This window comes from Rhinopithecus bieti, unplaced genomic scaffold (assembly GCF_001698545.2).
Source record: "Rhinopithecus bieti isolate Rb0 unplaced genomic scaffold, ASM169854v2 scaffold_9667, whole genome shotgun sequence".
Classification (NCBI taxonomy): Eukaryota; Metazoa; Chordata; class Mammalia; order Primates; family Cercopithecidae; genus Rhinopithecus; species Rhinopithecus bieti.
The window spans coordinates 891,795-906,006 of record NW_016806207.1 but is presented as its reverse complement, the minus strand read 5'-3'; the positions used below and the strand labels follow the sequence as shown (position 1 = coordinate 906,006).

General features: G+C 38.6%; 1 pseudogene; it reads right to left on the bottom strand.

The window, feature by feature from the left end:
- Positions 1-1,596: 1,596 nt before the first annotated feature.
- LOC108531660 (cytochrome c-like) lies at positions 1,597-14,004 on the bottom strand (annotated as a pseudogene).
- Between the last annotated feature and the right edge of the window lie 208 nt (positions 14,005-14,212).

The following is a 14,212-nucleotide window of genomic DNA, read 5'->3' as shown; positions in this document are numbered from 1 at the left end:
AAAATAGCTTCCATTACTTGAGAGCCAACTCTGCACCAGGCCCTGGACAGGGCACTTTATAAATAACATCTTAATGAATCTTTGAAAAACCCCAAGTGGTATGTTTTACAGATATTGCAACTAAGGCCCAGAGAAATGAATTTACCTGCCCAAAGGCACAAATATAGTTGGTGGAGAACCAATATTTGTTTGATGCCAAAGCTTTGCTCTTCAGGAAATGAAGTGAATAAAGAAATAGTAAAGCTTCAAGAAATCATGCAAAGTTCTCCTTGTTCCAGACCTTTCCAATTGTAGCTTTGTAGGAGAATCTCATACATCCTACTACCTCCTATGACTCACTGAAGTACACACTTCTCTTTCCATAGGTGAAATTGAAGTGCTAGTCTTGAACTCAAGTGCTGCATATTTCTGAGAAGCATCTCTAGCACTTCCTTACAAGTACAAATCATCTATATAAATTCTAAAGAAACCAGCCAACAACAACTCTAGCTTCATTAAACTAATAGTAAGTTCTAGTGTATGGTGCATTTCATTACTAGTGAGAATTACACATTCAGATATCCCACATTCTCTAACATACAACAACAGAAGCCTAGAAGGGACATTGTCCAACAATTCAAAGGAATAAATAAACAACATTGATATTGAACCACAGCACTCCCTGGCATAAACAAAAATAAGCCGTCATTTTCTCTTTTAAAAATCCTGAGCCTTTGCTTCAGCAAACCATTTCTGTTTTTTATCTTTTATTTTTAATTGGCACAAGATAAGCATACATATTTATGAGATACAGAGTGATATTTCAATAAATGTGTAATGACCAAATCAAGGTAATTAGCATATTTATCACCTCATTTATCATGTCTTTGTGTTGTGAACATTCAAAATCCTCTCTTCCAGCTTTTTGAAAGTATGCACTAAATTGTTAACCATAGTCACCCTGTACTGTGCTACAAAACATTAGAACTTATTTCTCCTATCTAGCTATAACTTTTTAAGTGTTAAATATTCTTTATTTAATACTACACATAAACCACACTAAAATGCCTTTCAATGAGTAAAAGAAACCATTTTAGATACAGGGAGTTCTAATTGGACTGGCATAGTTAAGACCAAAAATGTAAAGTAGACATTGCTACCTTATCTTCAGCCCTTGCCTTTAAAAGGCAAATGAACACAAAGCACAGATGAATCTTGCTTGGTTCTGAGATAGTGAAGGAATTTCCCCAGTATTTAAATATATTCATATAACCAGTTACATAAATCTAAATATAAAACCAATTTCCAATAGATTTTAAGATGGCATTCACCATCTTTCTGAAAATTTGAACATTACTAATGAAGTTCAGTCTTCTCTTTAGAAGTGGAAAACCATGACAGCATTTACTGAAGTTAGAATTACTTTTAAATAAACATTTAAAAGGCGGCAAGCATATTCATTTAACCACAAGTCAGTCTTAGTTAAACCAGGACTGCTCAACAAAAAATATTCTGTCATTCATGATATGAATTCTGGTTTATGAAATCAAATATTCACATACATAAAAAAGTTATGAGACATTTCTGTTTTGTAATAAATAAGGCAGTGGCCAATTCTTACTCCTTAGTAGCTTTTTTGAGATAAGCTATCAAGCCTACCCTTTCTGCCTTTCTTCTTAATGCTGCTGAAGCTCACTTTTGTTCCAGGGATATACTTCTTGGTATTCTCCAAATACTCCATCAGCGAGTACATCCTCTCCCTAGGTGGTGCCTTTATTCTTATTGGCATCTGTGTAAGAGAATCCAGCATCCTGACCTGTCTTCTGCCCAAAGATACCGTGGATATTTGACCCAGTCTTGTGCTAGCCTCCCTTTTCCATGGTGTGGCACTGGACACACTTCTCAACAAAAGTCTTCTTGCCTTTCTCAACATCACCTGTATTTAATTCTCTTTTTTGTCACTGGTGCTACGAAGGTCCCCATTTGGAAGCTGGACATCCCACTCTCTCTAGCTGTGTTTTTTGTATCCATTAAGGTACCTTTACTTATCTTTCTTTCTCCAACATTTCTTATGCTCTCACAACCAGAATTCTACTCTTTACTTCTACAGGGTGTCTCTCCTTCTCCTTTTTTTTTTGGGAGGGGGGTCCCACTGTATTAGTCCATTTTCACACTGCTATAAAGAACTTCCTGAAACTGGGTAATTTATCAAGGAAAGAAGTTTAATTGACCCACATGCCCACACGGCTGGGGAGGCCTCAGGAAACTTACAATCATGGCAGAAGAGGAAGGAGGAACCTTCTTCACAAGGCAGCAGGACAGAGAGAGAGGGTGTGTGAAGGAGGAACTGTCAACCACTTAAACCATCAGATCTCATAAGAACTCACTATCATGAAAACAGCAGGGGGGAAACTGCCTCTATGATCCAGTCACCTCACACTGGGTCCCTTCCTTGACACATGGGGATCATGGAGACTATACTTCAAGACGAGATTTGAGTGGGGACACGGCCAAACCCTATCACCCACACATGAAGGAGAAGATGTGGCATTTATCTTTCTGCACTTGATTTACTTCACTTAACATAATGTCCTTCGGGTATATTTGTGTTTAGCAAAGCAATTATCAACTACAAACCTGAACAAAAAGAAATCCTCCTGTATTAGTCAAGATTCTCCAGAGAAACAGAACCAATAGGGTGCGTACATAGATTCATTTTAAGGAATTGGCTCACATGATTGTGGGGACTGGCAAGTCTGATACCTTGACAGGCCAGCGGGCTGGAGACTGAGGGAAGAGTTGATGTCATATTCTTGAGCTTGAAGGCAGTGTGGGGGCAGAATTTCTTCTGCCTTGTGGGACCTCTGTCTTCTCTTAATGCCTGCAACTGATTAGATGAGGCCCACTCCCATTATGGAGGGTAATCTGTTATACTCACAGTCTACTGACTTAAATATTAATCACCTCTAAAAAATACCTTCACAGCAACATCCAGATGGGCATTTGACCAAACAACTGGATATGATAGCCTAGCCAAGTTGATACATGAAATTAACTATCACATTTTCCATTTTCCAAATCTCAGTAAATGGCAGTATCGTGTACACAAATGCCCAAGTAAAAAACATAAACTCTTCTAGATCCTTTCTCCTCCCTCACCTTGCATACCCAAGTACTGAAAATATGAATTCCCAAATATTTCTAGACTTCATTCCTTCCTTTTCTTCCCTATGCCTACTGAAAAACCATTGTCTCTTACCTGAATTGTTAAAATAGCCTCCTAATAGTTCCTCCTGCCTCAACTCTCACCTTCCTGTTAAATTTCAAAACCATTAAATTGATTTCTCTCTGAAAATGCTTCAGTTACCCTCCACTGTTTACTAAATAAAATTTAACTTCCATAAGGCATGGCCCACAAGGCTTTTCATGATCTAACCCCTGATCACTTATCCAGCTTCATCTCTTATCACTGCATCTTATTTACCCCAAACCTAGACACCTACTTGCAGGCTCCAAATGCCCTGTGACAATTCAAGTGCTGCTCCCTCTACTAGTAATGTCTTGTTCTTCTGGAAAATGTTCACTCCTCCATCATCACATTCCAAATTTTCCTTCTTCCCTGGCCATGCCCACCTTCCACCCACACTTCCTATAATACAGACTTACATTCTCTTTTTTCTGAGTTTCTTTAGTATTTGGCTTACACTTCTATTGATCACATTTCATATGGACATTAAAATATGCTTACATGGTTGTCATCACCATTTGTATGTGATCTTGTTAAAGGATTATGTTTTTGTCTTTATTCATCTTTTTACCCTCAGTTCAAAAGACAAAGCCCAAGAGGGGCTTCAAGATAGCCGACTAGAGGCATATTGTACTTGGCTTCCTCCAAAAAGAACCAAAATAGTGAGTAGATCATCACACTTCAAATATATTGTCCAAGAGAAAACACTGGAATTCAATTGAGGCATGGCAGGAAATACCTAAAGCAAGGCAGAAAGGGAAGTAAGGTGGCCTGCTCAGGCGAGACTGGCTGGAAGCCTGGAGAGACTCCCCAGTGTGGGGAAAGAGTAACTGAAAGACCCTCCGGTGGTTCACATTTCCACTGTGGACTACTGCAATCCTAGCCACAGGAGAACCCCTTAACCTTTGTGGCCCTAAAACTGATATAGAGAGCTGCCTAGGGAGCACACAAAGGCACTGCTCCAGAGTGGGAGCTCATGCTTGGCCCCCCAAACACCCTGAGTCATAAACAGGTATAACATGGTGCCATTTTGAAAGCCCAACCACCAACAGACCACACACTGCCCTGAGGCTCAACAGCACCTGCATCGCCACATTCCTGGAGCTCCACTGACATTACCCACCTGTATCACTGCCATGGCTGGCTGCTGCCACCTGGGCCAAGGTGCAAGCCATAGGCAGTCACTCTATGGCCTCCAATAGTGGAGCCATCACATATTTTAGTGTACCCAGAGAGAGTCCCCCAGCCTGGCTTTGCCTACATCCACCCACTCATGTCAGAGCACGTAGTCTGGGGACCTGAGGATCACCTAATCCATCACCAATGGCACCTGAGCACTCCTGCTGGGGGCCTAAAGTTGGGTCCACCCACCCTGCTGCTACCACCACAGCTGGCACCTACTTGCATACACGACTTGCAGGCCTGCAGAGTGGCCTGTCTAGTCTATGACAGCCACTGCTATCACCAGCACACATCACTCGAGACACAGAGGGTTTTCTTGCCACTGCTAGTGCCATCACTCACACCACACCTGTTGCCCATGAGCCCAGGAACCCATCCACTCATCCAACTCACTGCTGACCCTATGCAGCATCTGAGCAAGCCACTCGGATGCCCAAGAATCAGCCCACTTAGACCTGCTGACACCAGGGCCAGCATATGCCTCTCAGGAGCCCAAGGACGAGAATGCTCAGCCTACTACTGCCACCACTGGGGCCCAAAAACTGGCCCTCTCATTGTTCCAGTCCTCAGCAAAACTTCATCACAGCCTCCACCAATAACCACACCCTAAGTTGCCGAGGAAATCACAGATACCACTGACACTATTTACAGCCAAAGAACTCACACGAAGAATGCACAAAGACTAGACTACTATGTGCATTCAGTATCAAAGCCAAAGTGCCCTGTCTAAACAATACCATAGATATGTCTTCAGGAAAAAGTCTTCCCCTACAAAAGTAAATTCAAAAAATTGAAAGAAGCAACTGTTACACCAGATGTGCAGACATCAATGTAAAAACAGGAAATATGAAAAAATAAGAAAATATGACCCCTGCAAAGGAACACAATAATTCTCCAGCAACAGATACCAATGAAAAAGAAATTTACAAAATCCTATAAAAATAATTCAAAACGTTGGATTTTTTAAATTTCAACATTTGAAAATTCAACAATAGACTAGAACAACAAGAAGAAAATGTCTCAGAACTTGAAAACAGGTCTTTTGCAGTAACACAGATAAAAAAAAAAAAAGAATGAGCAAAGCCTAAATAACATATGGGACACCATAATGTGACCAAATATTAGAATTTCTGGAGTCCCAGAAGGCACCGATCAATAATAACCTTAAATGTAAATGGATTAAGTTTTTCACTTAAAGATATAGACTGGGTGAATGAATTTGATTTAAAAAAAATGGCCCAGTGATTTACTGGTTACAAGAAACATCTCACTTGTAAAGACACATATGACTGAAAGTAAAGGGATGGAAAAAGACATTCCATGCAAATGGATCAAAAGCAAGTGGGAGTAGCTATACTTTTATCAGATAAAACAGACTTTAACTTAAAAAGCATGACAAAGAGACACATAAAGGGATCAATTAAGGAAGATGATATAATAACTTTAAACATAGACTTATTTATGCACCCAGCATGGGAGCACCCATATGTATAAAGCAAATATTACTAGATTTAAAGGGAGAAATAGACTCCAATACAATAACATTTCAAGACTTAACACCTCATTCTCAGCATTAAACAGATCTTATAGACAGAAATTTAACAAATACTGGTTACACTGTATTAAGCAAAGTAAAAAGTAAAAATAAGAAGGAAACATTGGATTTAAACTGCACTTTAGACCAAATGGACCTAACAAACATATACAGAACATTTCATCTAACAGCTACAGAATGTAGATTCTTCTCATCAGCACATGAAACATTCTCCAGGATAGACCATACGATAGGATACAAAATAAGTCTCAAAATTTTAATATCAAAATCATATCAAATACCTCCTCAGACCACAACAGACAAAGCTAGAAATCAGTAACAAGAAGACTTTGGAAACTGTACACATACATGGAAACTGAACAACATGCTCCTGAATTAGACCAAGGAAGAAATTAAAGAGTAAATCAAAAAAATTTTGAAAGAAATGAATATCAAAACATAACATACCAGAACCTGTAAGATCTAGCAAAACCAGTGCTAAGAGGAAATACTATAGCAATAAGGGCTTACATCAAAAAAAGAAAGATTTCAGATGAACAATCTGGTGCACCTCAAGGAACTAGAAAAGTAAGAACAAACTAAACCAAAAATTAGCAGAATGAAATAAATAGTAAAGATCAGAGCAGAACTAAACAAAACAGAGACTTTTAAAAAATTACAAATGATCAATGAAAACTACAAAGGATCAATGAGATGAAAATTGAAAAGATGAACAAAATTGATAAACCACTTGCTAGACTAATCAAGAAAAACAGAATAACTACATAAACAAAATCCGAAATGAAAAAGGAGACATTACAACTGACATCACAGAAATACGAAAGATCATCAGAAACTATTGTGAATAACTATACACTAACAAATGGGAAAACCAAGAGGAAATGGAAAAAATTCTGTGCATACACAACCTACCAATATTGAATCAGGAAGAAACAGAAAACCTGAACAGACCAATAACAAGTAATGAGAATAAAGCAGTAATAAAAAGTCTCCAACAAAGAAAAGTCCAGTACCAGATGGCTTCACTGCCAAATTCTACCATACTTTCAAGGAAGAACTAATACCTGTTCTCCTCAAACTATTCCAAAAAATTTAAAAGGAGGGAATTCTTTCTAACTCATTCTACCAGCGTTACACTGATACCAAAACCAGACAAAGACACAAGAAAGAAAGAAAGCTGCAGGCCAATCTTCCTGATGAATATAGTTGTAAATATCCTCAAAATACTACCAAACTGAATTCAACAGCACATCAAAAAATAATATAGAGCAATCAAGAGGGATTTATCCCAGGGATGCAGGGATGATTTAAAATATGCAAATCAATAAACATAATATATCACATCAACAGAGTGAAGGACAAAAACCATATGATCATCTCAATAGATGCAGAAAAAGCATTTGATAAAATTCAAAATCCCTTCATTGTTAAAAAAAACTCTTAACAAACTAGGCGTAGAAGGAATGTACCTCAACATAATAAAGGCTATACACAACAAAATCTCAGCTAACATCATACCAAACAGGGAAAAGCTAAAAGCCTCTAAGAACTGGAAAAAGATAAAGACGCCCACTTTCACCATTCCTATTCAAGTTATTACTGAAGTCCTAGCCAGAGCAATCAGGCAAGAGAAGGAACTAAAATGTATCCAAATTGGAAAAGACGAGGTCAAATTGCCCCTCTTTGCTGATAATATGATCTTACATTTAGAACAACCTAAAGATTTCACCAAAAAAAAACTTTTTTAGATCTGATAAATAAATTCAGTAAAGTTGCAGGATATGAAATCAACATAGAAAAATCAGCATTTCTATACACCAATAACGAACTAGTTGAGAAAGAAATTAAGAAAGCCAACCCATTTACAATAACTACAAAAAAATTAACATACCTAAAAATAAAGTTAACCAAGGAGGTGAAAGATCTCTACAAGAAAAACTACAAATTGCTGATAAGAGAAGTTGAAAAGGACACAAACAAATGGGAATAAATCCCATGCCCAATGATCAGAATTAATATAGTTAAAATGATGACCATTCTGCCCAAAGCAACCTACAGATTCAATGCCATCCCTATCAAAATACCAACATCATTTTTCAGAGACTTATTTTTAAAAATCCTAAATTCATGTGGAACCAAAAAAGAGTCCAAATGGCCAAAGCAATCTAGAGGAGGAAGAACAAAGCTGGAGGTATCATACTGCCTGACTTCAAAATATATTACAAGGCTATAGCAACCAAAACAGTGTGATATTAGTATAAAACCCACAGACTAGTAGAACAGAATAGAGATTCTTAAAATAAACCTACATATTTACATATTTACTTTGATTTTCAGCAAAGTCACCAAGAACATACATTGGGGAAAGAATATCCTCTTCAATAAATGGTGCTGGGAAAAATAAATATCCGTATGCAAAAGAATGAAACTAGATTCCTGTCTCTTACCATACACAAAAATCAACACAAGAGAAATTAAAGACTTAAATATAAGTCCCCAAATTATAAAACCACTAGAAGAAAACATAAGAAAAACACTTCAGGACATTGATCTAGGTAAAGATTTATGGCTAAGACCTCAAAAGCACAGACAACCAAAACAAAAATAGACAAATGGGACTACATTAAACACAAAGCTTCTGCACAGCAAAAGAATCAACACACTGAAGAGACAATCTGTTGAATGGGAGAAAATATTTACAAACCATTCAGCAAGGAATATCCAAAACATACAAAAAAACTCAATAAAAAAATGAAATAATCCCATTTAGACATGAGCAAAGGACATGAATAGACATTTCTCAAAAGTAGACACACAAATGATCAATAGGTATATTTAAAAATGATTACCATTAGTAATCATCAGGTAAATGCAAATCAAAACTACAATGAGATACCATCTTACCCCAGTTAAAGTGGCTATTAGTTAAAAAAACAAGAAGCAGACACTGGAGAGGATTCAGATAAAAGGGAACTTACACACTATTCTTGAGAATGCAAATTAGTATAGCCACTGTGGAAAACAGTATGGAGATTTCTCAAAACACTAAAAATGGAGCTGCCATATGATCCAGTAATCCCACTACTAGGTATTCACCCAAAGGAAGATAAATCAGTACATCAAAGGGATACCTGCACTCACATGTTTATTGCAGCACTATTTACAAGAGGAAAGGCCCTTTCGCAGCCATCACCAAAGCGGGAGCGGCCAAAATGAAGTTTAATCCCTTTGTGACTTCCGACCGAAGCAAGAATTCACAAAAGGCATTTTCAATTGCACTTCCCACATTTCGGCAGGAAGATTATGTTCTTCCCCCTCTTTCCCAAAGAGCTGGAGGACAGAATACAACGGTGCCGGAATCCATGCCCATGCTGAAAGGATGATGAAGTTCAGGCGGTTGTAGGAGGACACTATAAATGTCCAGCAAATTGGCCAAGTAGTCAGGTTTACCAGGAAAAAATATGTTATCTACATTGAACGGTGCAGGGCGGGGGAAAAGGGCTAATGGCCACAACTGTCCACGTAGGCATTCACCCCAGCAAGGGCCGGTTATCACTGGTAAAACTGGACAAAGACCACCAAAAGATCCTGAACGGAAAGCCAAAATCTCGTTCAAGTTAGGAAGGAAAAGGGCCAAATACAATACAAGGAAGAAACAATTGAGAAGATGCAGGAATAACGTAATCCTACGTAAAAGCTTTGATTAAAACTTGAAACAAAGAAAAAAAAAGGAAAGATATGGAGTCCATCTACAGATGAATGGATAAAGAAAATGTGGCATTCATACACAATGGAATACTATTAAGCTATAGAAATGGATGAAATCCTGTTAGTTGCGCAACATGGAGGAAACTAGAGGTCATTATGTCAAACGAAATGAGCCAGGCACGGAAACACAAACATCACATAGTCTCACTCATATGTGAGCTAAAAAGTTGATCTCATGGAGTTAGAGAGTAAAATGACTGATAGCAGAGGCTGGAAAGGATGTGTGTGTGGGAGTGAGAGATGAAGAGGGGTAAAAACATATGGTTAGATAGAGATAGAAGATATACATTCTTGGGGAAAAATCTAATTGGATTAAAAATGGGCAAAAGATCTGAATAGACATTTCTCAAAAGACATGCAAATGGCAAACAGGTATATGAAAAGGTATTTAACATCATGAATCATCAGATAAATGCAATAAAAACTGTAATAAGATATTATTTCACCCCAGTTAAAATGATATATCAAAAGACAGGCAATAACAAATGCTGGTGAGGATGCAGAGGAAAGGGAATCCTTGTACACAGCTGGTGGGGCTGTAAATTATTACAACCACCATGGAGAGCAGTTTAGAGGTTCCTCAAAACACTAAAAATAGAACTACGAATGATCCACAATCCCACTGCTAGGTATATATCCCAAAGAAAGGAAATCAGTGTATCAAAGAGAGATCTGCACATCCATGTTTGCTGCAGCACTATTCACAATGGCCAAGATTTGGAAGAAACCTGAGTGTCCATCAATAGACAAATATATAAGGAAAATGTGATACGTCTACACAATGGAGTGTATTCAGCCATAAAAAGAATGAGATCCTGTCACTGGGAACAACATGGATAGAACTGGAGATCATTACATTAAGTGAAATAAGTCAGGCACAGAAACTTTGCAAGTTCTCACTTATTTGTGGGAGCTAAAAAAAGTTAAAACAATTGAACTCATGGTGATAGACAATAGGATGATAGTTACCAGAGGCAGGGAAGGGTAGTGGTGGATGGGAGAAGTGGGGATGGTAAATGGATATAGATACACAGTTAGATATAATGAATAAGATGTAGTATTTGATAGCACAATAGGATAACTGCAGTCTACAATAATTTGTTGTATATTTTAAAATACCTAAAGAGTACAATTGGATTGTTTGTAACACAAAGGATAAATGTTTGAGGAGATGGATACCCCATTTATCCTGATGTGATTATTATGCATGGTATGTCTCTATCAAAATATCTCATGTACCCCATAAATATACACATCTCTTATGTACCCACAAAAATTAAAAATTAAAACATTTTAAGTAGAAGTTCTAATGTGCAATAGCAGATTAGGGTGACTGTTATCAGCAACAATGTATTGCATGTTTCAAAGTAGCTTGGTGAGAGGACTTGAAATATTCCCAATAAATAGAAATGATGGATAACCCTAATACCCTGACTCGATTACATATTCTGTAACAAATACTCAAATGTACACCACAAATGTGTATAATATTATGTATCAATAAATACATCAAAGGGAAAACTTATAAGACAAAATCCAGTATGGTGCTTATCACTTAATAAACACCCAACAAAGGTTTACAATGACCTTTTCACTTGTTTGTAAACATCTCCTTCTAGAACTAAGCTTCTTTTGGGGAATAACTGGTTTACCTTGTGCCTTGCAAAGTACTTGGCATATAAGAGACATCTAATAAAGATACTTCAAATGAATGAGCACTTAGTCATTAAATTTGATCATCTCAACCTCATGTATGTTTCCCATTTTTCTTATACTAAAATATTCAACTAGGTAGAAAGGTTCTCCTTGGCATGGACTAGTCTTCCACCTTTTTGTGTTCTTTTTTCTACCAATCCCCACCCATCTTAAGGAGTAGCATGGTATCAGGTACATGGTAGGAATATAATTATTTTTGTGGATGAAATGATGAATAGGTTATACATTTGTGCATTCTTTTCTCTGAATCAGAGCTTTCTCATGTCAAAACTTATGCCTGACCCTTGCATCATGAACTATGGAAAACCAGGCTGAGAGAGTCTATCCAACTAGGTCAACTCTGCCCAGGAGAGATGAAATCACTGTCTCTTGTGATTAACCTATACACATCTCAAGAAGGCATGCACTCATACTCTCCAGGAGGATTATATTTCATCTTGATGATCAGATGAAGGATGAGGACAGGAAGAGTCAGAGGGAGGAAAGCCACTGCTAAAGAAGAGATACATGTACCTTGGGACTAAAATGAAGCCATAGCTAACCAGGGTGAATTAACTCAAAGGAAGTTGCAGCTTCATATAGAGCCAAAAAGCAATAGCTCACCTTGAATGCAGAAACACTATTACATCTTGGGCAAGCAGCACCAAGGTGATAAGCCCTTTATATGGTCTTTTATCAGAGTTCCGGGTTTCCTGTCCCTATTTACAGCTAAAGTCCTGGACTCCCTCAGCTTATTCCCACCTTTACTACTTACTTCTCTATTCCTTCTGACTGTATCTTCTCTTTTGAGGTCCAAGGTCAACTCTCCAGACAAATATGACTTCTCCAATGTGGTCCTCAGCCCCTCTCTTGGAAATGCTTTTATAGGATAAGCAGTGTAGCAGAATGGAAAGAGTAGGGGCTTTGGGGTAATCAGATCGGCACTTAAATTCCACTCACAAGCTGTCACCTTGGATAAGCATCTTAACCTCCAAAGCCTCTGTTTCTTAATGAGCTTAATAATATCTACCCCATAGGGTAGTTTTGTGTATCAAATGAGATTAAAAAGAGTAGTTGCTATAATCAGCATCATTAACCCTCTTTCTTTATTGGCATCTGTCCTGAGGTAAACACCTTTCCCACCTGGCTTCAGTCCTGGAGAATCAACCCTACTTTTCCAGGTACCCCTGGTGAGGAATAAATTCGACAGAAAAGTTATCTGTTTGGGTTATTGTTGGTTCCTTAAAACCACCTTGCTGTTCACAAGACAGCTTTTAAAACTTGAGCACTTACTATATACACACACCTCAATGAACATGCCCATCTAAGCCCATCTACTTGTAAGGTTCTTAAGGTGCTCTGCCCTAAAATGGTGGATGAGAATGAAGTCCCCACCTTTCCAGACAGGGCTGAAAGCTTAGGAAAGTCACACAGATTGACACAGATCCAATAGCTGCTGTCTCCCTCCTGTTTAAAGCACAGCCTGGAGAGTCTGACCTTGCAGCTGCCCAGGTTTCTGGTGCTAATTCACAGTCCCTAAGAAAATCAGCACCCTAGGGCACATTAATCATTCTCTTTCACAGAGATAAAATATTTTCTCTACTGATCCTGGACACGGGGCTTGCCTAGGAATGATCTGCATTCTAAGGTCACTCCTTTTAATCTTCTTGTCTCATGGGAATGTCTTTCCATCCAGGGTTCTGCCTGCATCCTGGCACTTCTCATAATTTACCATGGTACTATGGTATTCAGAGATCTCAGAAGTTATGTAATTTAACCCCAAATTTGTACATAGAAAGAAACTGAGGCTCAGAGAGGGGATAAGGCATGACCAAGAGGCAGAGCAGTCAGAGGCAGACTCAAGTCCAGATACTTGTCCAGCTGCCTGTCCCACTAGACAAAGGGCAATCATGCATTGCCAGTACCGCCAATACCACACATTAGAAACCAGCTACTGTTAAGAGACTAGGCTTCAAGGATCTCTTTCTTTCTTTCTTTCTTTCTTTCTTTCTTTCTTTCTTTCTTTCTTTCTTTCCTTTCTTTCTTTCTTTCCTTCCTTTTTTTTTTTTTTTTTTTTTTTGAGACGGAGTTTTGCTCTGTCACCCGGGCTGGAGTGCAATGGCACATACTCAGCTCACTGCAAGCTCCGCCTCCCAGGCTCACACCATTCTCCTGCCTCAGCCTCCTGAGTGGCTAGGACTACAGGTGCCCACCACCCTGCCTGGCTAATTTCTTTTTGTATTTTTAGTAGAGACGGGGTTTCACTGTGTTAGCCAGGATGGTCTCAATCTCCTGACCTCGTGATCCACCTGTCTCGGCCTCCCAAAGTGCTGGGATTACAGGTGTGAGCCACTGTGCCCAGCCTGTTCATTTACTAGAAAGGTAAGCTTGAGCAAGCTTTTACCTTCACCAACCTCTGTTTCTACACCTGTAAACTGAAGCTAATAATGCATCATGTGGTGGTAATGCATCATCTCAGGGAGATAATCAGTAAAGTACTTAGCACAGGGCCTGGCACATAGTATACATTCCCACCATCATTGTAATCTTCGTCATCATCATCATCATTGACAATCATGTCGATGTCACTCAACAACTGCAACTTGGGAAGGTTTCCACATAGGAAATTTGGGGAAGGCTTCCTCATCAAGAAACCATTCCACTTGGGACGTCTTCTTGATGAGAGACAGGACAGGAACTTCTCCTTCTAATGTGAATAATCAACTGCAGCCTTCATTTCCCTCCTGTGAAGACATGTTTATGAGTGGTAAGTAAATGCAGCTTTC